The following is a 22,364-nucleotide window of genomic DNA, read 5'->3' as shown; positions in this document are numbered from 1 at the left end:
TTTTTTTTCCTTTCAAAAACTTCCTATTTGTAATATTTTTTTTAATATTACTATTTTTAACTATTTAAATACTAACCGTTTTAACACTTTCTTTCATGTGATCCACTATCATGTGGGTTACACACAACATGCACAACCTTGAGGTGGATGGGCTACAACAGCAGAAGACCCCACCGGGTACCACTCATCTCCACTACAAATAGGAAAAAGAGGCTACAATTTGCACAAGCTCACCAAAATTGGACAGTTGAAGACTGGAAAAATGTTGCCTGGTCTGATGAGTCTTGATTTCTGTTGAGACATTCAAATGGTAGAGTCAGAATTTGGCGTAAACAGAATGAGAACATGGATCCATCATGACTTGTTACCGCTGTGCAGGTTGGTGGTGGTGGTGTAATGGTGTGGGGGATGTTTTCTTGGCACACTTTAGGCCCCTTAGTGCCAATTGGGCATCGTTTAAATGCCACGGCCTACCTGATCATTGTTTCTGACCATGTCCATCCCTTTATGACTACCATGTACCCATCCTCTGATGGCTACTTCCAGCAGGATAATGCACCATGTCACAAAGCTCGAATCATTTCAAATTGGTTTCTTGAACATGACAATGAGTTCACTGTACTAAAATGGCCCCCACAGTCACCAGATCTCAACCCAATAGAGCATCTTTGGGATGTGGTGGAACGGGAGCTTCGTGCCCTGGATGTGCATCCCACAAATCTCCATCAACTGCAAGATGCTATCCTATCAATATGGGCCAACATTTCTAAAGAATGCTTTCAGCACCTTTTTGAATCAATGCCACGTAGAATTAAGGCAGTTCTGAAGGCAAAAGGGGGTCAAACACCGTATTAGTATGGTGTTCCTAATAATCCTTTAGGTGAGTGTATAATGACAAGATAGCAATAGGCCTCACTCTGAGCAGGACAGCACTCTTGAAGTCCTGCAGGAAGGTAATCACATAAAGGGGTAAGGAAACGGAGTGCTGGGTGAAATGTTACTCCAACCTGTACTTCAGAGAGAACTCTGTCAATGCCTCAGCCCTCAAGGCAATCAAGTGCCTACCGACCATCAAGGAGTTGGAGGCTACACCCACTTTGGGTGAACTCAACAATGCTATGGACAGCCTGACCTCCAGGATGGCAACTGGCAGTGAAAGGATCCCCCCAGAACTGATCAAGCAGCCACTACATGAGGTCCTGTGCCAGTGCTGGAAAGAGGAAGCTATACACAGGACATCCCTGAATTGTCAACCTGTACAAGAACAAAGGGGTCAGAAGCAACTGCAACAACTGCAGAGGCATATCCCTGCTGAGCAGTGTCAGGAAGGTCTTTGCCCGATCAACTGTAGACATGATATTCTCCCTCTGACAACTCCAGAAGAAGTGCACAGAACAGAAGAAGCCCCCCTACTTTGCCTTCATAGACCTGACAAAAGCTTTCAACCTTGTCAGCAGACAAGGATTGTTCCAGGTCCCCATCAAGGTAGGATACTCGCCCAGACTGTATAGTATGATAGAATCCTTCCATATCAACATGAGGAGGACAGTGCAGTATGATAAAAGTACCTCTGAGCTGTGAGATCTGCAGCGCAATGAAGCATGGCTGTGTCCTTCCTCCGACATCATTTGGCATTTTCTTTGCTGTGCTCCTGAAGCACACCTTTGGCTCCTCGAAGGAAGAGATCTTCTTATACGTACATTCCTTTGATGTTCCTTGTGATTGTGGCTGTCTTTGCTGAGCTGCATCCAGTACTTGTTTGCACAACACTTGGCAGTCTGTTGGACTTCCAAGTGTTTCTGATGGCCCTGAATATTTGTAGACTCTCTCTGTTAGGGAGCGCTTGCATTCAGCCAGGGCAGCACACTTCAATAATGGGAGTCATCTTACTGGAGTTGGCTTCAAATCAGTTGGTCATTTTCAAGGTCTTCCTCCCAAAGGTGGCTATGACTCTGCTGTAAATAATCTTCCATAGGGCTTCCCATTTCCCTGTGGCTTAGTTACAGGGATGTGATGCGCTCAGTTCCTTGTCAAGTGAATTCAGGACTGAGTATGACATATTGCTGATGTCGTTGTGGGGGTTTCCTCCTTGCTTGGCTCTGTGGAATTTCTTGGGCTGCATCCTGATCTTGCAGCTGACTAAGGAATGGTTTGTGTCACAGTTGATGCTATGATACGTGCGTGAAAGTGGTACATTCTTAAGCAAAGAGCACCCGTGTAAGATCAGGTCCAGCAGGTGCCAGGTCTTTGAACAAGGGTGTCTCCAGAAGACCTTGTGTTGAGGCTTCATTCAGAAGAAGGAGTTGGTAATATACGAGTCAAAGGTATGTGATTAATTCCAGCATTTGTTGCCCATTGTCATTCATGTTGCCTACTTTGTGGTGTCTGGGGCAAGAGGGCCAGGAATCATAGTTAGCACCTACTAGCATTGAAGTTGCCTAGAAGGACATTCCCTATGTATGTGTGCTATCCCTCCTTGGTAGGCTCTTCAAAGCAAGAGTAGTAACAGAGTAGGTGACTTCACTGCCCTCGTATTTAGAAAGGACTGCATAAGGTGCCTCTCCAGAATTGTTAAGATAGAAAAGAGCCCTTTGAAATACCCCACTGTCAGGCAGATTGCATGCTTGGACCCCTCCATCATGAGCAGAGATCCAGAATGATGCAAGGGAAAGATGAAGTCTCTAGTTCAAAGATTTCTGCAGGACAAGCAATTGACAGGAGGGATTTCTGCTGGTAGGAATGTTATAGGGATAGCGTCAAAATAAAGGTTATGCACAGCTTTTTATGCATGAACTACAGTATACCTGATATGATGGCAGACTGTCAAACCCAGCCCGCCTTACAGCCAGGATCAAAGTCCGTGAGGTCATCATCACAGACATTTGTTTGCTGATGATGTAGGAGTCGGAACTGACTTGCATATAGCAGGACCTCCAGAGTCAGATGGATCAGTTTGCCAGGCCTGCAAGGACTTCAGGATGGCACAGGATGTTGCAACGCCACCAGTCATCACCACCGAGAACTACAAATTGGAAGTTCCTCACCAATGCATCTATCTAACATCAGTTACAACCTCTCCCTAGATGTTGAAATCAATCACATTGGGAAGGGAAAGACAACTCTTTGTATATGTGGATTACTTGGGTTGTTGCCCCATTAGAAATATATTTACTGAGAAAAATGTTGATGCATTAAATACTTATTTTCACCACTGTATCGTAGCGCTGAGGTGCCGCCAGGCAGAGCGTCAGGTTGGACTGATGTCAGTTCTCCGTAGTCACATGTACTGTAATGTAATTATGCTGTATTGTAATGTCAAGTGTACTGTTAAATGTTAATCATTGTACATAACATGTGTGTGTGTATATGTGCCCAGTGGTGTGGGTATTAGGAATGGAATATACTTCACGTGACGTGATACGTACACAACACATACACTACGCAAGCAATAGACTGACTATACTTGTGTGTGTAGTTTGATTCTATCTGGAGGATAAATGGTCCTGTTGTTAGATATCGCCTAGTAGTTAGTCTTTTGTAATTAGGCTGCACAATGCTGGAGAAAAATCCATTTCTGCAATACGTATTGCAGTATTTATAAAGAAAAAATTTGTTAAAAATAAATCAATTTCTCACAAACATCTATTCATGAGCAAGGATAAAAAGCAGCAGTAAACTTTAAACTAATGTTAAACCTATACTAGATGATCTTGAAAAGGAGCAGCCATTAATATTGTACAAAGTTTTGTTTCCTATAACAAGTTACATGTTCTAGCAAACCAAAAACCCCATGCTCTCTGCAAATTTTATCAAAAACATTTAGTAAGTCTGGGCGTAAATGTCTTCTACAGCTGCTGTTTCCTTCCTTTGTGTCACATCAGGGCCTGGGACCACGCCCAACAGAGGAAGCAACACGGAGAGGGACCTCCCCCCCTTTTTAAAAGGGTGGTCCTGAACCAGCATTCCTTGCGAAGTATTGTTGCCATTATCTTAATGTGCCTTGCTGAGCGGTTTATTGTCTCCTGTCTCTCTCTCCTGCCCTGCCTGCTCTGTCTTCCTCGCCTGCCCCACCTGCCCGTCCTGGACCTCTTGTCATCCTGCATCCTGCCTATTCCTGTGTTCTGCCCACACATAAGTGCTGCTTCATTTTTGTGGCAATTTGTCTGAAAATGAAACCAGATGTAGATCATTTATATAATGTTTTTTTTCATAAGATCCATCAAATACTTTTGACTTATCATATTCGCAGGGTCAAATGTCATATCCTTTCATCATTCCCTTTGCTGCCACTAAGCAGCGGCACTTGAGTTTTGGGGTAGGCTGTCTCAAAATGTAATCAATTCCAGTCATCAGCCATACAATGCCTCCTCAAGGTTTGAGAAAGATCCATCAAAATCTTTTTTTATCACCTTAACAGTATTAAGTGTCAAAACCCTTTTAATGCTATCACTATGCAGTGCTGCTTCAGTTTTGGGTGATCTGTCTCTAAATTTTCTTCCAGCTCAGCACCCATATAGTGAAGCTTTCAAAACTGAAAAAGATCTGTCTAATGGTTTTTGAGTTATTGTTTTAACAAGCAAAGCCTCGGCAGCCCCAGGCCCGTGCTGAAACCATATGTAGACCCCAGAGTCTGGGGAATACAAATTACAATGTTTTGTTCATATTGTTTTATTTTTTTTAATGATCATACATTAGTAAAGTAACTCACCCTGTTTTCTCCATAAACATGAAACCTAACTCTAACCAAGATGTTTATATTTAAAGGAATGAGCTACCAAATTAGTATAAGGACCATTTATGTAGCTAAGGAATTTACATACCTTTATCAGAAATTTTAGCAAAATGTGTATTATTCTTTTCCACTCTAAACTGAAAAAGCTATTAATTCTTACTTCTGGTTGATCATATCACTCATTTACTCTTGGCTGAGGTGTTGTGTCGGATGTTCGCTAATTATTTCTTTTGAAAAACACTGTACAGACGCTCCTCTACTTATGAACAAGTTACGTTCCGAACAGCTGTTCGTAACTTGAAATGTTCGTAAGTTGTTATTCATCAGGGTATACGCAAGTACAAAGAACTAGGATGCTGGGAGTATGCATGCTACTCAACAGGAGTAGTGGCCAGAAGTTATACTAGGTGGAAATGGGGCGAAGAATAAAAAAGATGTTTCGGATGGGAAACGGGACCCCAACGAACACAATTTGGACTTACAGTCCTCTTCGTTTGTATGTCTGAAAGTTTGTAAGTTGGAAGTTCGTAAGTAGAGGAGCATCTGTATTGCCTATTGGGGGTGTCTTTAAGATATTTTGGGCCTAATGAAATCATATCATATTGGGCCCCTAACCCAGACCAATCGTATTATATTTCAGTTTTTTTAGGACCCCTGTCACTTCAGGGCCCATGGAATTGTCCTAACTGTCCCACCCTTTACAGTGCCCCTGCTGCCGATCCATTGTCTTGTAAATGATAAAATGAAAATGTGTTCCTTTTCCTCTTCCTCTAAGAAAACAGGCTGTTTTTTTAATGTCCTATTTGTCAAATTATAATTGCAAAATAGGGAATATCCTGGTCATTTCCTTTACTTCCTTATCTCAACTGGCAGATATTTTTTTATACAGAACTTTAGCAACACAACAGAGGAGTGGTTTTTGGGTAGCAAAAAAATTAATAATTTATCTTTACAACTACAAAATGTAATGATAATACTAATACTTTTCAGAGAGCTATTTGGTTTACAGAAAATTCCTGTAAACATTATCCTTGAAAAATGTACGAGTTTCTGTGTGATGTCTAACTCTTAGTCACAAAATAAACAAAAAGTTCTGGGAAGCCTTAATTAAGCAAGAAATCCCAGCACAATCTGGCCAGTCCCAAGAGTACATCTCCCCACCCTGCTCCATAAAAACAGATCATTACTGGCTGCAATAAGCCTCCTCAGAAATGGCAGTTACAGACGTGGACAAATTTGCTCGTAGCCTTCCTCAAAAAAAAAAAAAAACAAGAAAACACAACTATCTCTGAAATAACTTGAAACTGACAAAAGATTAATAGCATTTGAATTTGTGAGCAGGTGACACAACATTTGTGGTCTAGTGACCCACGTCCTGCTTATAGAGGAATCGAAGCATTTCACACATCTGAATCTGTTCCTCGGAGACTTGCGGTCAAGGTGGGTGATGGGATGGTCCTTACGGATGACACTGCAGTTGTGACCCGCTGGGTCAGCTAATTTGAGCAGTTGTTTAAAGCTGACCCTCCAGGTCTGGGTCCACGGTTCTCAAAGCTGAACCACCTAATCTCACTGAGATTGCACAGGTGGTGAATCAGATGGGGGTAGGGAATGCCGCAGGGAACCGTAGTATCCGGGATGCACTTCTCAAGGCTAGTAGTAAGGCTGTCCCTCTGGCATTGCAGGCTAGCCTTGTTTCCATTTGGGAGTCAGGCATCATCCCAACTGATTGGAAAATGGAAATGGAAAGGGATGGGTGATTGCCTGGATTGCAGAAACTACAGGGGCATAAAATTGCTTTCATTGCCGGGTAAGGTGCTTCTAGGGTCATCCTTAACAGGATCCGTGTTCACTTGCTTGCCTGTCAACGACTGGAGCAATCTGGTTTTACACCTAAGAAGTCTACCATGGATCGTATGCTTGCACGAGGGTTCTCATCAAATGCAAGCGTGAATATCGGCAGAGGTTTTTTGCAACCTTTGTTGATTTGCAACCTTTGTTGCAACCTTTGTTGAACCTTTGTTTGCTTTGTTGCATTCGACTTAGTTGATCGATTTCCCCCAGAGCTGCTGGACATCATGGCTGGCCTGTGCACTGCCAAGGAGGCTATGACTCCAGGGGTGCCTGCGGGTCCTCCGTCTCCTGCTCGGCGGTTGCCTTTGGGACCCCCTTTGATGACTCGTCGGCTGCCATCAGCCCTGCCTCCGACGCCTCGTTGGTTGCCTGCGGGTTCTCCCGCTTCGACTCGTCAGTCACCTATGGGTCCCCCCACTCCAGCTCGTCGGTCTGTGTCTCCTGTGTTCCCTCCTGGCCCTTTTGTTCCTCCAGTTGGTGTTCCCCCGGTGTCTCCTTTCTTAAGGTATGGTGACCAAACCTGCACACAATATTCTATGTGCGGTCTTACCAAGGAATTATATAAATGTAACATCACCTCCCTTTACTTAAACTCCACACACCTAGAGATATAACCCAACATTCTATTGGCCTTTTTTATTGCTTCCCCACACTGGCGAGAGTGGGACATGGAAGCATCAACATACACACAGAGATCTTTCTCGTAATCAGCTACCTTTATTTCAGTGGAACCCATAAAATATCTGTACTTTATATTTATGCTCCCTGCATGGATTACCTTACATTTATCTGTGTTAAATTTCATTTGCCAAGTATCAGCCCAGTCGCTAATTAAATCCAGATCCCGTTGTAGCCTCTCTGCTGCTAGATCAGTATCTGCTACACCACCCACTGTGATGTGCCACGAACAGGGAGGAGGCGGATCCCGAAATGCGGAAGATCACAGGTTTATTATCCAAGCCACAAGTGAACAAATCCAGAGAGGGAATCCAAAAGAGAAGTCGGGTCACAAGCGTAGGTTCAGTAGCCGGGGAAGTCAGTCCTACACGAAGTGACAAGACGAGGCAACGATGGGTAGGGACGAACGAGGAAGCCAGGTCGAGGTCGTGGAACAGGGCAGGAGGGCAGGACCAGCGAGACTGTACAAGGGTGCAAAGGACTACCACACGGGCTTTAGAAGGGAAGCATGAAATGTGGGGCAGATGCGGTACACACTAGGTAGCTGAAGACGAAAGGAGTTAGGTCCAACCTGCTGGGTGATCCGGAAAGGTCCTATGAAACGGGCTGACAGCTTATGACAAGAGGGGAATTTGAGATTACGAGTGATTAGCCAGACTCTTTGGCCTATGCGATATTGCAGCTGGCATGGTGATGTTTATCTACGTGGGTCTTCTGTCTGGTTGCTTGACTGGAGAGAGCGAGTTGCGTCCGACGCCAAACCTCCTTGGACTCCCTATACCAGCCTTCAATTTGAGGAACATCACTGGCAGCCGACTCCCATGGGAAGATCTGTGGGTTATAGCCTAGAACACACTGGAAAGGAGACAGGTTAGTGATTGGATTCACTCTGGCGTTGAGGACATATTCCGCCCATACAAGGTGTGTGGCCCATTCTAAGGGCTTGTTCTTGCAAATCAGACGGAGGGCTTTGGACACTTCTTGGTTTGTTCGTTCTGCTTGACCGTTTGACTGAGGGTGATATGCTGAGGTAAGACTGAGGGAAATATTCAGTTTTGTGCAGAAAGCTCGAAACACCTGTGAGGTAAACTGAGGACCTCGATCAGACACCATATCCTCCGGGATGCCGTAATAGCGGAATACCCATGTGATCAACAGTTCTGCCAATTCAGAGGCATTCGGGAGCTTGGGAAGAGCGAGCGGGCGAAACATCTTCGAGAACCGATCTACCACTGTCAGTATGACGGTGTTACTTCTGCAGAGTGGTAGATCGGTAATAAAATCCATAGCAAGGTGTGACCAAGGCCGAGAGGGGATCGGCAATGGCTGGAGTAGTCCGGCCGGAGGTAGGTGGGAGGATTTCAACCGGGAGCATTCTGGACATGAGGCCATGTATTTTTCCACGTCTGTTCTCCACCCTGGCCACCAATACCTCCGCGCCACTAATCGCAGCATTGCAGATACCCCTGGATGTCTGGAGCTTTGAGAAATATGAACCCACCTAATCGCAGCCGACCGATGCTGATGGGACACATAGAGCTTACCCGAGGGGCATTCGGTAGGGGGAGCGGCACGATCGTTGGCGTCCCTGATGGTCTCTTCTAGTGACCAAGTGAGGGTAGCTGCAAAGCATGTAGGCGTCAAGATGGGTTCAGTTTTGTCCTCTGCCTCAGGGGGGTTGAACTGCCTTGAGAGCACGTCGGCTTTGACGTTCTTACGTCCCGGGAGGTAGGTAACCTTGAAAGTAAAACGAATAAAAAACATGGCCCAGCGAGCTTGCCGGGGGTTCAGTCATTTTGCGTTCTGGATGTATTCTAAGTTCCGATGATCCGTGAAGACCTGAAAGGGATGTCGTGCCCCCTTGAGCCAATGCCTCCACTCTTCCAGCGCCAGCTTGATGGCTAAAAGTTCTCGATCTCCAACATCATAGTTGTGTTCAGCAGTGGTTAATTTCTTTGAAAAGTAAGCACATCGGTGTCGGCGATTGGTTACTGGTTCTCTTTGAATCAAAACGGCTCCTACCCCGGCCTCGGAGGCATCCACTTCTACCTCAAAAGGGTCCTCAGATCTGGGCTGCTGGAGGATGGGAGCAGAGCAGAAAGCTTGTTTAAGTTGCTGAAAGGCGGTGTCTGCCTCCGAAGTCCACTGGAGACGGGCTCGTTGTTTTCGGGTCAAAGACGTAAGGGGTGCGGCAACCTGGCTGAAATTTCTGATAAAATGTCGATAGAAATTGGAAAACCCCAAAAACCGTTGCAGTTCCTTAGTTGTGCGTGGTCGTAGCCATTCTTGAATGGCAGCCACCTTCCTCTCATCCATTGCTACGGCACCTGGCTGGATGATGTACCCCAGGAACTTTACCTGGGTTTGGTGGAACTCACACTTCTCACCTTTCGCAAATAGAAGATAATCATGCAGTCTCTGAAGGACCTGGCAGACGTGGTCAACATGTTGAGAGAGAGAAGGTGAGTATATCAATATGTCATCAATATAGACAACCACAAACCGGTTAACCATATCGTGATTGTGTATGAACACCTGGAATATCAAGGGGCTATTAGCAAGAGCATTAGGCATCACAAGATACTTGTACTGTCCAGTGTTGGTTATGAAAGAAGTCATCCACTCATCCCCCTGTCGGATACGAACCAAGTTGTATGCACTGCGTAGGTCTAGCTTGGTGAAAACCTTGGTGTTTTGCAGTTGTTCTATAGCAGACGGGATTAAAGGAGAGGTTCTCTCCGTTTACTGGTTATGGAGTTTTTTTTTTTTTTATTGCCCACCACCACCACCCCCCACCCTCTTCGGAGGACAACTTTATTTTACATTACATTCAAGAGCAAAGAGTGTGGCCACTCCAAACTCACCCGTCCCGTGGAAAAAGGAAAAAAAAAAAGAAAAACAGGGGGGGATACAGAAACAACAAGCGTAACAATAACAGACATCAATCACCATGAGGAGAGGGGGAGAAAAAAAAAAAGGTATACAGAAATAATAACACTAATAATGTAGGTGGGATGGAAAAAAATTAAGTATAGGGGAATACAGAATACAAACAACCATAAGAAACATAACACTCATCAAACAACAAAAATTATAACAACATCAGTGATAATAATAATAATTAATAATGTGACAAATTGGTATTATATATATGTACTGTAGCATACACACGTGATCGTACCCTTATACATGTATATTTCAATTCCTATATCTATAACATACCCTAAAAAGTAATAATAATAATAATATTGATCGCTCAACCATTCTTGTATGTATGTGCAAGTGTAGGTGTGACCTGATTTGTCACTGGATCTGCTGGCATTTGATGCCGTCAGGGGAGGTGACAACACCCACCCCCCGCCCAGGCCCAAGGCGAAGGCAGAAGAACCAGGCAACCGAGGCCACCCTGCCGTCCCCCCGGCACAAGGATCCGCAGCCACGCATCCCCGAGACAACCACCCGCCCAACCCGAGAGGGAGCCCGCGAGGGACTAAGGGGGCGCCAACCCCCGTACAGGGAGGCCCGCAGAGGGAGGACGGGCAGCGAGCCCCCCAGCCCCACCTGCAACCCCCCCTCCGAGGCAGGCGGGTCCAGGGTCGAAGGGCCCCACCAACCAGGACTACCCCCCCGGCGGACGGCCCCCCAAACACCGGAGGGGCCCCAGCCCGTCCCCCGGCAAGATGGACCGCCGCCCACCGCAGTGACCCGGCACGCCTCCCCCCCAACACTGCAGGATGATCCAAGGGGGGCCCATACAAAGAGCCCCCCCACACCCGGGAGCGGACCCGCGGTGACCGGGGAATGGCAGACCCCCCGCCCAGCCCAAACCAAACCCCCCAATCCGCCTAGCAGGGCCCAGAGCGTCCCAAGATTCCCCGGACTGCCCGCCAGGGCCCCACCATGGCGCAGCAGAGCCAAGCACCACCTGGCTTGTAGCCCAAGAGAGGAAGCCGCCCACACCCGCTAGGGCCACCCAAACCCCCCCATGATGGATCTTCTACCCGGCGGGCCACCCCACCCGCGCAGGGCCAGAGACAGAGAGTTGGGGGGGCCCCTCAGCCCCCATCCCCTCCCCGACCCATGTTGGTGTGAAGTGTGCATGTATATGTGTGAGAGAGTTGTGTGTTTATGTCTACAATGCATTAAAATTAGTGGGTGCAGTTCCGGTATGAGGGCCCCACCACTTGCAGATGGCAGAGTCCCCCCTCCCCGCACCCCCAAGGCCCTAATGTAATATGGACTATGTATATGACTAAGGTGCAAAAAGTGGGCGAGCAGTTGAGGCATGGGCACCCCACTGCTGGCAGACGGCAGAGCCCCACCTGCCTCAACCCACCTCCTCAGCCCTAGTGTCATGTGGTGTCTAACATGCAAGTAAAAATTGAGGGGCAGTGTCTCGGCGCACCTCCCCACTGCCCCTCAAGGCCCTAGTGTTGTGTGAAATGTGGTGTTGGGCCCAGAGGAGCAATAAGGGCGTGCCAGGAGTGGGCCCCCCCCGGCACCGGGGCCAGATCCCCGACTGGCCCCGATTAGTCCCCATCCCCGACCCCGCACAGCCGGCAGGGACGGCCAACCGAGGTGTTCAGGGGCGCCACAGGCAGCCCGGCAGCAGGGAACCCCCCCCCCCCCCCAGGCACAGACCGGGAGAGACCCACCCCACCACGCCCGATGAGACCCCAGCTAGCAGCCAAGGACGGGACAACTTCAGACCCCCCGGCAAACGGGGAGCCGGTCCAGCCAGGCGGGGTGACCCCCACCCCCTGGTCACCCCAGGCCCCCCACCAGGCGAGGCAGAGGCTCCCCCCACCGCCTCCCCCGAACCACCCCACAGCGCCCGAGGGCCCTGCGCCGGAATCGCCAACGACAGACAACGACCCACCAGGCAACAGGCCCGGGCAAACCAGGCCCCCCAGCATGCGGGCGACCACCCACTGGTTATGGAGTTGAGGGCCCGATAATCGATACATGGACGTAGTACCCCATCCTTCTTCTTGATGAAAAAGAACCCCGCTGTCACTGGGGAGGTAGAAGGTCGCATAATACCTTGTTTTAATCTCTCCTTGATATATATGTAGGCCTCCATAGCTTCCTCCTCATTCAAGGACAGGGGGTAAAGACGACCTTTCGGGAGTGGCACCCCCTCTAGGAGGTCAATCACACAATCGCATTCCCTGTGAGGGGGTAACTGAAAGGAGAGGTTTTTGCTAAAGACATCCAGATACTCCGTGTACTCGGGGGGAATGGTTCCGGACTTTCTACTGAGGAGGCATAGCATGGGAAAGCCAAGCATCTGTGAAAAAAGTGGGCTGACCAGGCAGTAAGTTCCCCCGAAGACCAGTTTATCTGTGGGTTATGTTCCCGCAACCACGGGTGGCCCAATATTATGGGGTCCTTAGTGGTGGGAAGCACCAGGAAGTCCATGTTCTCCACATGGAGCAAACACACTCGCAATGTCAATGAGCCTGTTCTATAGGTGACCTGCCCCCCATACAGGGGCTCACCATTCACCCCCAGAACTGCAATAGGTGTGGTGAGAGCACTCTTTCTTTAAGTTGCTGGGCTAGAGTGCAACTCATGAAGTTCCCAGCTGCCCCTGAATCGATTAAAGCCTGCGTAGATTGCATTTCACCTGCACAGGTTATAATTACTGGTGCGGTCAACAGCACATGAGAAACCCCAAAAAAGGCTGAATGGCCTACCTTTAAGGATTTCTCTGGTCGAGAGGGGCGAACTGGACAGGATCGAAGGATATGGCCGGGTTCTCCACAGTAAAGGCAGAGACCTTGAGCGGTACAGAGGGAGCCACGTCAAATAGCCGCGGCCGTGTGAATGGCGTGCGAATGGCGTACGGCTGCCCTATGGACGGCGTAGTCCCCCCTCCCTCTCAAGCCAGATAGGCGTGTCAAGATTTCACAGTAAACACGCCTATTTATTCATTTACCTAGTGCCACCACTAGATGGAGCTTCGTTCTCAAGAACATGTTAACACAAGCCAGCAATCTAGCTGCGCTGAGTTGCAATCACGTGATTTTAACCACCCACCCCCGCCGAACTGACGCTATCAAACTGCACTACAGAAATGAAGATCGCGGCTTAATGGACTATTCGCGGTAAGTGGTGTTTTATTTTATAAAATTTGTTTGGGGTAGTTCACAGGTTACTTCCCAGTTTAGTTTTTTATTGGCCGTTTCGAAAATCACTGGCAGCAACAGCAGCGGTCAGATGTGACTTTAGATAACTTAATGATCTGTTTACCAAGTCTGGAGTTAACATTACAGCTTACTGTCAGTGTCACAAACTAACAATACAATGTCACTCCTCTTTTCCTCAAAAAGACGCTAAAGCTTCGAAAATACTATTAATGTCCCTATTACAAAAACTGCACTACTCGAGAAACATACAGTAAATGTGTTTGTGCTCTCTGAAAATGCATTTATTTATTCTTTGGGTAAGAGTTAATCTGCAGGTTATTTCTGTGACTGTAATATAATGTGATGTAGTTCATGAGGGACAGAAGATAAGGATAGCTGTACAGGAGCTAGCGAGCTAAACGCTCATAACCAGGTTTATATTTTTCCCATTTTTTGCATGGTAGTTTTGCAACGCATACTGTACAGTACAGTGTATATACTGCTCATATACAGTATGAATGTTATATCGCTTAACTTATTTGTATAAAAAGCGCATTAAGTAAATTCTCAGTTATTTTAATGCAGACGATAATACAAACAGTCAGTGGCTACTGTTAACAAAGTTCAATGGTTAACATTAGCGCAGGCAGTTTATTTACATTCCAGATTTCCCAAAACAGTATTTTACACACTCTGTGTTACATAGGTTTATTAGTATATTTTCTTTTTTTATCTTAACTAGATATTCTGTAAAGCGTATTTACAGTATCTTTTTCTTCACTAAATTCTCCTGTTCTCTTTAAGCAGAGCTCCGCTATGGAGGCTTGGGTCAGACGGGTGACGGCTGGCCTTTTGGAGCTACTGGAGGAGCCTGAACAAGCTGTTGAGGAAGCTGGAATGACGTCACAGTGCAACAGATCTAGAATGATGTTTGGTCAGATCTATATTCTGAACATAGAATTGCAAAACGTCTGACAGTTTGGCGGAAACAAAGACTTAAACTGTTGCATCTTTGATAGTTTTTTTTTTAAATAATATTTTAGTATAAAAGAACCAGATAGAGACTAATCAGCAGATGGTGTTATCCGGGTATTTTAATGACCTTTAAGCAAAATGCAACATGTACTGTATTGTATGTTTTAGACAAATTACTGTTTTAACTCTGACTATTTTTGGAAGAATAAATTTTTAAGTCATGTTTGCGTGTTTTAATTGTTGGGGATTTTGTTGGGGTATTGAAAAAAAAACATTTACTTGAACCAACTACTTCAATGGGCAGAAAATGGGAGACATTCTTAAATTCAGTCTGTCTGAATCGTTATAAACGCCAAATTTGGGAACCATGTTTAACACTAGCATCCCTGAAAAAATCAAGCTCTCCTCACAAGGAACCCCTCCCCCCTCCCCCCTCACTCCCCACACAAGCTGCTCGCAGCCTCCTCAGCACCGATCAACACTTATTGTTTTGCAAATGAAGCGAGTTTCACGGTTTCAACCTCGAGTGAGCACAAAGACGTTTTTCTAAGAGTGTGGTCTGAGGAATCATGAAATACAGGTTGTAATATATCGTACAGTAATTTGAAATACAGTTCAATCCCCATTTCTCGTGATTCGGCAATTGCGATTTCAGTTTTCCCACCGTCAGCCAAATATATTACGGCGCAAACAGTGTAGACAGTGTTTATTTTGCTGACCATTACAAAACTGCCATGTCCACAAAACAGTGCATCTTTAATAAGCCATGTTTACAAACATAGCTATAGTGTACAGTACAGTATGTGCGCTGGTAGGGATTACATTTCTTCATCAGTTCATTTTCCACTGTGCCCCCCATTGTTTTTCACTATCATTCTTAGTACATTATGAAGTCCGGTGATTAATGTACTGCAGAAGTCTTGTGTGACTTTTGTCTCCCAAAAAGCCTCAATGGCATGAATGAGCTCTTCTTTTGTACCCGGCTTTGCCTCCTTTCGGATGAAGTCTTTCATCGAGTGCCAGACAAGCTCGATAGGGTTCAAATCCGGTGATTCTGGCGGAGTCTTCACCCAGTTGATTCCCTCTGCCGCAATGCATGATGCAGCAGCAGTGTGCTTTGGATCGTTATCCTGGAAGAAGCGATGATGCGGTCCAAAATATTTTCTTATATATGGTCCTGCAGCTGCTTTGATTATGGAATCTTCAAAAAACTGTCTGTCCATAATTCCTTCAAAAATTACAATAGGCCCTGCTCCATATCTTGAAATCATTCCCCAGACATGGACCTTCAATGGATGTTTAGGCCGTGGTTTGCAAGCCAAATGTCCCTTTTTTCGGAAACTCTGTCGGGCATAGTGCTCCAGAGCTACTGTTGTTTCGTCTGTAAACAACACATCACCCCATATCTCCCCAGACTCCATCCACTGAAGAGCTTGGTTTAGCCGTGCCTCCTTACTGCGGTCTCTCATCATTGGGGTGAAACGAGTCATTCCAAACGTCCAACCAAATTTTCTACGAGCTCGGCGAACACTGGTGATACTCAGATGAACGCCGAAGTCTTTGAAAACTTTCTGCTGCACTTGCCGGGCGGTCATCTCATCATTAGCCAGGGTCATGTCGTCAATAGCCTTCAGGATATTGCTACAGAAATCAGAGATAACCATTAGACAAAAACAAACATAACTTGTTCTATGAATAACAGTATCACACACTTGTTCAGTATTTGCTCATTCTTTTTATTACTTACTGGTGTAGTTTCTTTGGATAAGAACGTCGAGGATGTCTCTCCTTGTAGTGATATCGCACAACACGAAGCGAAACCTTAATCCCCAATCCTGCAAAATGCTGCTGTATCTGCTGTGCTGATTTTCCACAGGCCCGCATTTGTCGAATTTGTTGTGAGCACAGTTGAGTGATGTGCGGCATCTTCACAACACAATACAGTCGTTAAAAAGGTGAATAATCGCAGTGGTTGATCTGCGCAAAATTTAATAGCGCACAAATGGGCGCATCTCATTCTGGTTGGCTAAAATATTTACAGGTTGCTAACCAATTGGATTCTGCTGTATTTGGTCAGTATCGCAATCCAGGTAACAAATAAATAGCGCTCAAGGTTTTTGAGAGAATTACATCGACTCCATAATTCTGACAAGAATGGAAGCGGCGACATTCTACAAGACACAGAGACCACAACGTGTTTCAGCTATGGTAAGCAAGTTGTTCCCTTTTTTTGGGTGTGAGTTGAGATACTGTATGTTACCGTAAGCCCTAATATTGTGTACAGTATTATGCTTTGGTGTCATAATGTGTGACTGATTCATGTTTCTCTGGACACAGATGCCGTCCTCAGCAACCAAAAAGGTAAAGCAGAGGACACCTGCAACTCCCACCACGAGAGGAAAAGTAAGAATGGTGAAAAAGAGAGCGGTAAGTTGAATTAATGTACTGCATATTACAGTATATTAAAATACATTATGAAATATATAATGGGTGTGAGTTCAGATATGTTAAGCTCTAATATTGTGTACAGTATTATGCTTTGGTTTCATAATGTATAAAATATAATTCAGAAAATATTAAATATTTTTGAATAGCATAATTAAATAATATCTTTTTTTGCAGGCTAGCGTTCTCTCGTCGCCGCTAGTTTACTTGGGATCACCAAAGAATCCACTAGTTGCTGAGATCGGGGACCTCCGAAGTCGACTGGCAAAAATCGAACGACGGCTGGCCCAACCCGAGGTAGTGGGACCGTGTGAGGGGTGTGCGGCCCTAAAGACGCAGCTGGAGGATGTGACCCAGAGACTGGAACAGCTGGAAAAAGACAGAACCTCCATTCCTCCAATGCGGCGGCAGCTTACCTCTCCCTCCCCACACTCCTCTTGTGGACGTCGCCTATTTGGGTCTCCGGACTCTGACCAGGGCAACGCTGAACTGAGCATGTCACCATCGTTTTTAACCTCCACCCCAGCCCGCCATCTCAGCCTTAACCTGAAGAAAGGCACGCAGCTTCCAGATGTGCCTCTCAGGCCTCTGACTGCTGAAAGGGAGGAGACATTTTATAAAGAGTGTCTCCAGCGAGGAGAGCGTCGCCCAGATATATATGCGGCCAGTGTGTTTTTGGCGCTATGCCCATTTGAAGCCTACCAGAGTTGGGCAAAGCAGGTAAACTGGGGTGGGACAAACGGCAAAGCCAAATTGCCCAACAATTTAAAAGACAAGGTGCAGGAGACTGTCATGCGGAGATTTCCGGATCTCACAGCGGACCACTGGTTCCGGATCAGAAATAAGATCAACGAACGACTGAGAAGTCCACGTAAAGTTGACCCTGAACAGTCACGGGCTGGCTATACTAGGACTTGATGTTTGTTTTCATTTTCATTGTTTTCATTTCATTTCAGTGTAGCTATATTTTTTGAATAAAACTTCATTTTTCATACAGCGTTGGCTTAATTTGTGATTGAGACAAATGGGTTTAATTGAAATAATTTATATTGGTAGGAGTAAATCAGGCTCTAGCAACCTTGGACAAATAAACCATGTTTAACACTAGCATCCCAGAAAAAATCAAGCTCCCTCACAAGGAGCCCCCGCCTCTCACTCCCCACACAAGCTGCTCGCAGCCTCGTCAGCGCCGATCAACACTTATTGTTTTGTAAATGAAGCGAGTTTCACGGTTTCAACCTCGAGTCAGCACAGAGACGTTTTTCTAACAGTGTGGTCTAAGGAATATCTTAATTTGAAATACAATTCAACCCCATCTCTCGTGATTCGGCAATTGCGATTTCAGTTTCCCATCAGCCAAATATATTACGCCGCAAAAAACTTACTTTCGCATGTGTGTTCATGTGTCTCCATATCACATTCATTCGATTATAATTCTAATTATAAATATTGTGTGGGGAGTGAGGGGTGGTCCACCAAAGGTTCCGAAAAATTTCGTAGACCTCAGGAATGCCAGTGTTAACACAAGCATCCCTGCAAAAATCAAGCTCTCCGCACAAAGAGCCCCCCCCCCCCCTCACTCCCCACAGACATAAACTGTATTGATATTTATTATCATTATATAAACGAATGAATGACATACGGAAACAAACACACGCACACAAAAGTCTTCTTGTTTGCGCCGTAATATATTTGGACCGCCGTCTTGTCTTTACAACTGAATAAGGTGACGCAGATTGTTGCAGACATAAACTGTATCTATATTTACTGTATAACTAGAAATATAACCGAATGAATGTGATATGGAGACATATGAACACACATGCGTAAGTCTTTTTTGTTTGCGCCCTAATATATATTGGCGCTAATGCGGCCAGCTTGTGTGGGGAGTTGGGGGGGGGCTCCACCAGAGGCTCCAAAAATTTTTTACCACGTCATCTATCTATGAAACTATGTTTGCAATAAAAGAACTGCCTGTACTGTACTGTATATTAAAGATACGGTGCAGTTAACTGTGCCAGTCAATGCTCCACCTGGCGGGATTATACAGCATTGCAACCATCTTTTTAGAAAGCGCATGGGGCGTTTATGGGGCGGGGCTTCGTTTACTGCGTCATCGCGGGGGATCACATTCCGTGCACGGATCGTGCATTGACCTTGCATGGTTCTGCCATGGACCCGTCACGCTCCAGGCGGCTATTTGACGTGGCTCCCTCTGTACGTCGGCGCCTCTCTGTTGTGGAAAGAGGGGTATGACCCAGCTGCATGGGTTCCGTTTGATCCTCTGGAGCCAGAAGTGCGGGGGGAGTGGCCATCCTCCTGCGGCGGCGCTCCCTCATACTATTGTCCAGGGTAACGGACAGTCCTATATAATCCTCAAAGGAAAGTGCAGAACCGCGGGATGTCAGTTCGTCATCAATCTCCGGATTCAACGCGCTGCGGTAAATAATACGGAGGCAATCCTTTGGCCAGCGCAGCCCCGCCGCGATGGTGCGAAATTCAAGGGAGAATTCCGCTACCGTTCGGGAGCCTTGTTGGAGGTCAAACAGCCTTTCTCTGAGGCTGCGACCGACGGCGGGGTGATAAAAAATGTCTTTGAAAGCTTTTTGGAAGTCCTGTGTGGAATCCAGGGCCCTCATTTATTAACCGTTCTTACGCACAGATTTGTGCATATTTTTTGCATGAGAACATTTTCACGCAAAGTGTGTAATTTACCATCTTGTACTTATACTTAGAAATGTTCTTAAATATAAGAACAGCTCTGACCATGCGTATGCACAGAATCTTGTGGTAGAACAGGGGAAATACAATATTGAAAGTCTCAGTTATCCACGCGTGTTCTTCCGAAAGCGCACTAATCTGCTTGGTGAGAGTTCAGAGTGGCTTCTGAGCAGATACCGCTTCCCGAAAGAGATCTTTATGGGTTTATGCCGTGATTTGGGACCTTTTTTGGAGCGACAGACCAACCGCACGAATCCTATTCCAGTCCAAATTCAATTATTGTCAACCCTGGGATTTTTAGCCACCGGCACTTTCCAACGTGAGATTGGAGACAGATCGGGCATTTCACAGCCAACGCTGAGCCGGATTATGCCATCCGTGTTGGATGCCATCATTTCCCTGAGCCCAAAATACAAAATTGGACAAATCAACAACAAGCTATAATCAAACAAGAATTTTACGCAATTGCGGGATTTCCAAATACCATAGGAGCACTAGATTGCACACACATTGCAATAAAAACACCATCACAATACGAATTTAATTATGTCAATAGAAAAGGGTTTCATTCCATTAATGTACAAGTAATTGCTGATGCTCATTTAAGCATTTAAAATTTTGTTGCCCGTTGGCCAGGAGGAACGCATGATTCATTTATTGTGCTAACAGCTCTGTTGGAGTGCATCTCGAGAGAGGTGATGTTGAGGATGGATGGCTTATTGGTGAGTGTGACAGTTTTTAAAAATGTTATTGCTTGAACAATTATATCCAACAATTATTGTAACCTTTATGTTTTAAGTGATCAAGGTTATGCATTGAAGCCGTGGCTCACGACTCCGATACCAAACCCAGCGACCAATTATAACAGAGCCCATGCGCAGACGAGATCCACAGTGGAGTGCGCAATAGGTCTCCTAAATGGTCGGTGGCTGTGTTTGTCAAGCGTCAGAGGTACCTTGCAATATCGACCTGAAAAGGTGTGTCGCATAATTATGGCTTGTTGTGTACTCCACAACTTGGCCATCAGACAAGGCATCCCTCTGCAGGAACCCCCAATACCAGACCCCCGCATGCCTGACGCAGAGCCTCCTCCACCGCCCAATGCTGCTGCCATTCAGGCAAGAGCGAGGATCATTCGGAGATTTTAGGTAGTAAAACAAACAGCACATTAATTGATGGAAAAAAAAACTCATTTTGCAACTTAAACTGGTAACACTTTACTTACCATGTATGATGCACATGCAGCAATTTGTTTAAGAGATTTGTTGATCTCAACAAAAACATTGTTCAGCATTATTAACTGCTGCTTCAGTTCGTTGATCGACTTGATTGTCTCCTCTTGATTTCTTAGGACCGCGTCAGTCAACACCTTTGGCTCCTGACGCACTGACGGCCCCTGCACCGGCTGCTCGACCCGTGGCTGCTCCCCCTGCGTGACCATGGGACTTGGCACAGCTTCTGTATTGAAACAAACATTTTTACTTTGACGGAATATTTCTAGTAAATTCTCAGTTTATTATTTAAGTGTCACATCAAGCACCTCATTTCATTATATAGTTTAAAAGGATGTTGTTACACTTTGAAATAAAAGGTTTGCAAACTACATAAGAACTATACAAACGAGAGGAGGCCATTCGGCCCATCGAGCTCGCTTGGGGAGAACTTAACTAATAGCTCAGAGTTGTTAAAATCTTATCTAGCTCTGATTTAAAGGACCCAAGGATTCAGCTTGCACTGTTATCAGGAAGACTATTCCATACTCTGACTACACGCTGTGTAAAGAAGTGCTTCCTTAAATCCAGTTTGAAATGTTCTCCCGCTAATTTCCACCTATGGCCACGAGTTCTTGTATTTGAACTAATGCTGAAGTAACTATTCGGTTGAACAGCATCCAAACCTGTTAGAATCTTATAGACCTGGATCATGTCCCCTGTCATGAATGCCGGCGGCTCGGGCACGGGAGCGTGGCATGGTGCAGGCACAAAAAAGGGTGGACGACCCACTGGCGGCTCCAGGAACACAAAAACGGGGTTTATTAAACAAAACTGAAAACACTATAAACACAACTAAACCAAAAAGACCACAAGGGGTCAAAAACAGAAAGGGGATTAAACAAGACTAAATAACAAAAACCGAATACACGCAGATCACTGAAAATATCAAAACCACCGACAATCATAGACATAGACAATGAACCACTAGTGAACTAAACACAGGCAGGAACTTAAATAGGAACACTGAACAGAGTAACGAGGCAGCAGGAGTGAGACAAGCAATTAACCAATTGGGGAAGGTGCAGGACAACGAGCAATCAGGAAAACACACAAGGGCAGGCACAAGAACAGGAAACAGGTGGAACTAATTAACTCAGGGAACTGGGATGGGAAAACTAAGACTGACAAAGAAGGAAACAGCATCTACACTAGGGGAATAACAGACAGGTAGAAACACAAGCAGGGGCACATAGAACTGAACCAAATACAAATCACAGGAACTAGAAAAACTTATACCAAAAAACACTAGGGAATTAAACAGGTAAAAACACAGGCAAGGGCACAAGGAACAAAACCAAAATACAAAAACAGGAGGCGGCGGGATTCGAACACAGGACAGAAGGGTACTCAGACAATCACATGCTCAACACGTTGAGCCATGTGGCTAGACAGGTAACAGGGGAGAACAAAGACTAACACAAAGAACAGGATGACCAGCAGCACCTGCTGGTCAAACAGGGAAGGGACACGGAAGGACCACAGCAGGGGCTGACCCTGACAGTCCCCCCTCAGTCTCCTTTGCTTGAGGCTGAACAGATTTAGCTCAAATAACCT

At 45.8% G+C, this 22,364-nt stretch overlaps 2 long non-coding RNA genes across 2 annotated transcripts; both read left to right on the top strand.

Moving 5' to 3' along the window:
* Positions 1 to 13,068: 13,068 nt before the first annotated feature.
* Positions 13,069 to 14,593, top strand: LOC140578505 (uncharacterized). Its single transcript, XR_011982733.1, has 2 exons — positions 13,069 to 13,374; positions 14,203 to 14,593. It is a non-coding gene; the product is annotated as an uncharacterized lncRNA (long non-coding RNA).
* Positions 14,594 to 16,428: 1,835 nt separating this feature from the next.
* Positions 16,429 to 17,811, top strand: LOC140578548 (uncharacterized). The gene is made up of 2 exons (XR_011982812.1): positions 16,429 to 16,797; positions 16,993 to 17,811. It is a non-coding gene; the product is annotated as an uncharacterized lncRNA (long non-coding RNA).
* The last annotated feature ends 4,553 nt before the right edge of the window (positions 17,812 to 22,364 follow it).

This window comes from Paramormyrops kingsleyae, chromosome 15, assembly GCF_048594095.1.
Source record: "Paramormyrops kingsleyae isolate MSU_618 chromosome 15, PKINGS_0.4, whole genome shotgun sequence".
Classification (NCBI taxonomy): domain Eukaryota; kingdom Metazoa; phylum Chordata; class Actinopteri; order Osteoglossiformes; family Mormyridae; genus Paramormyrops; species Paramormyrops kingsleyae.
The sequence above is the reverse complement of the archived record's forward strand: the minus strand, read 5'-3'. Positions and strand labels throughout refer to the sequence as shown.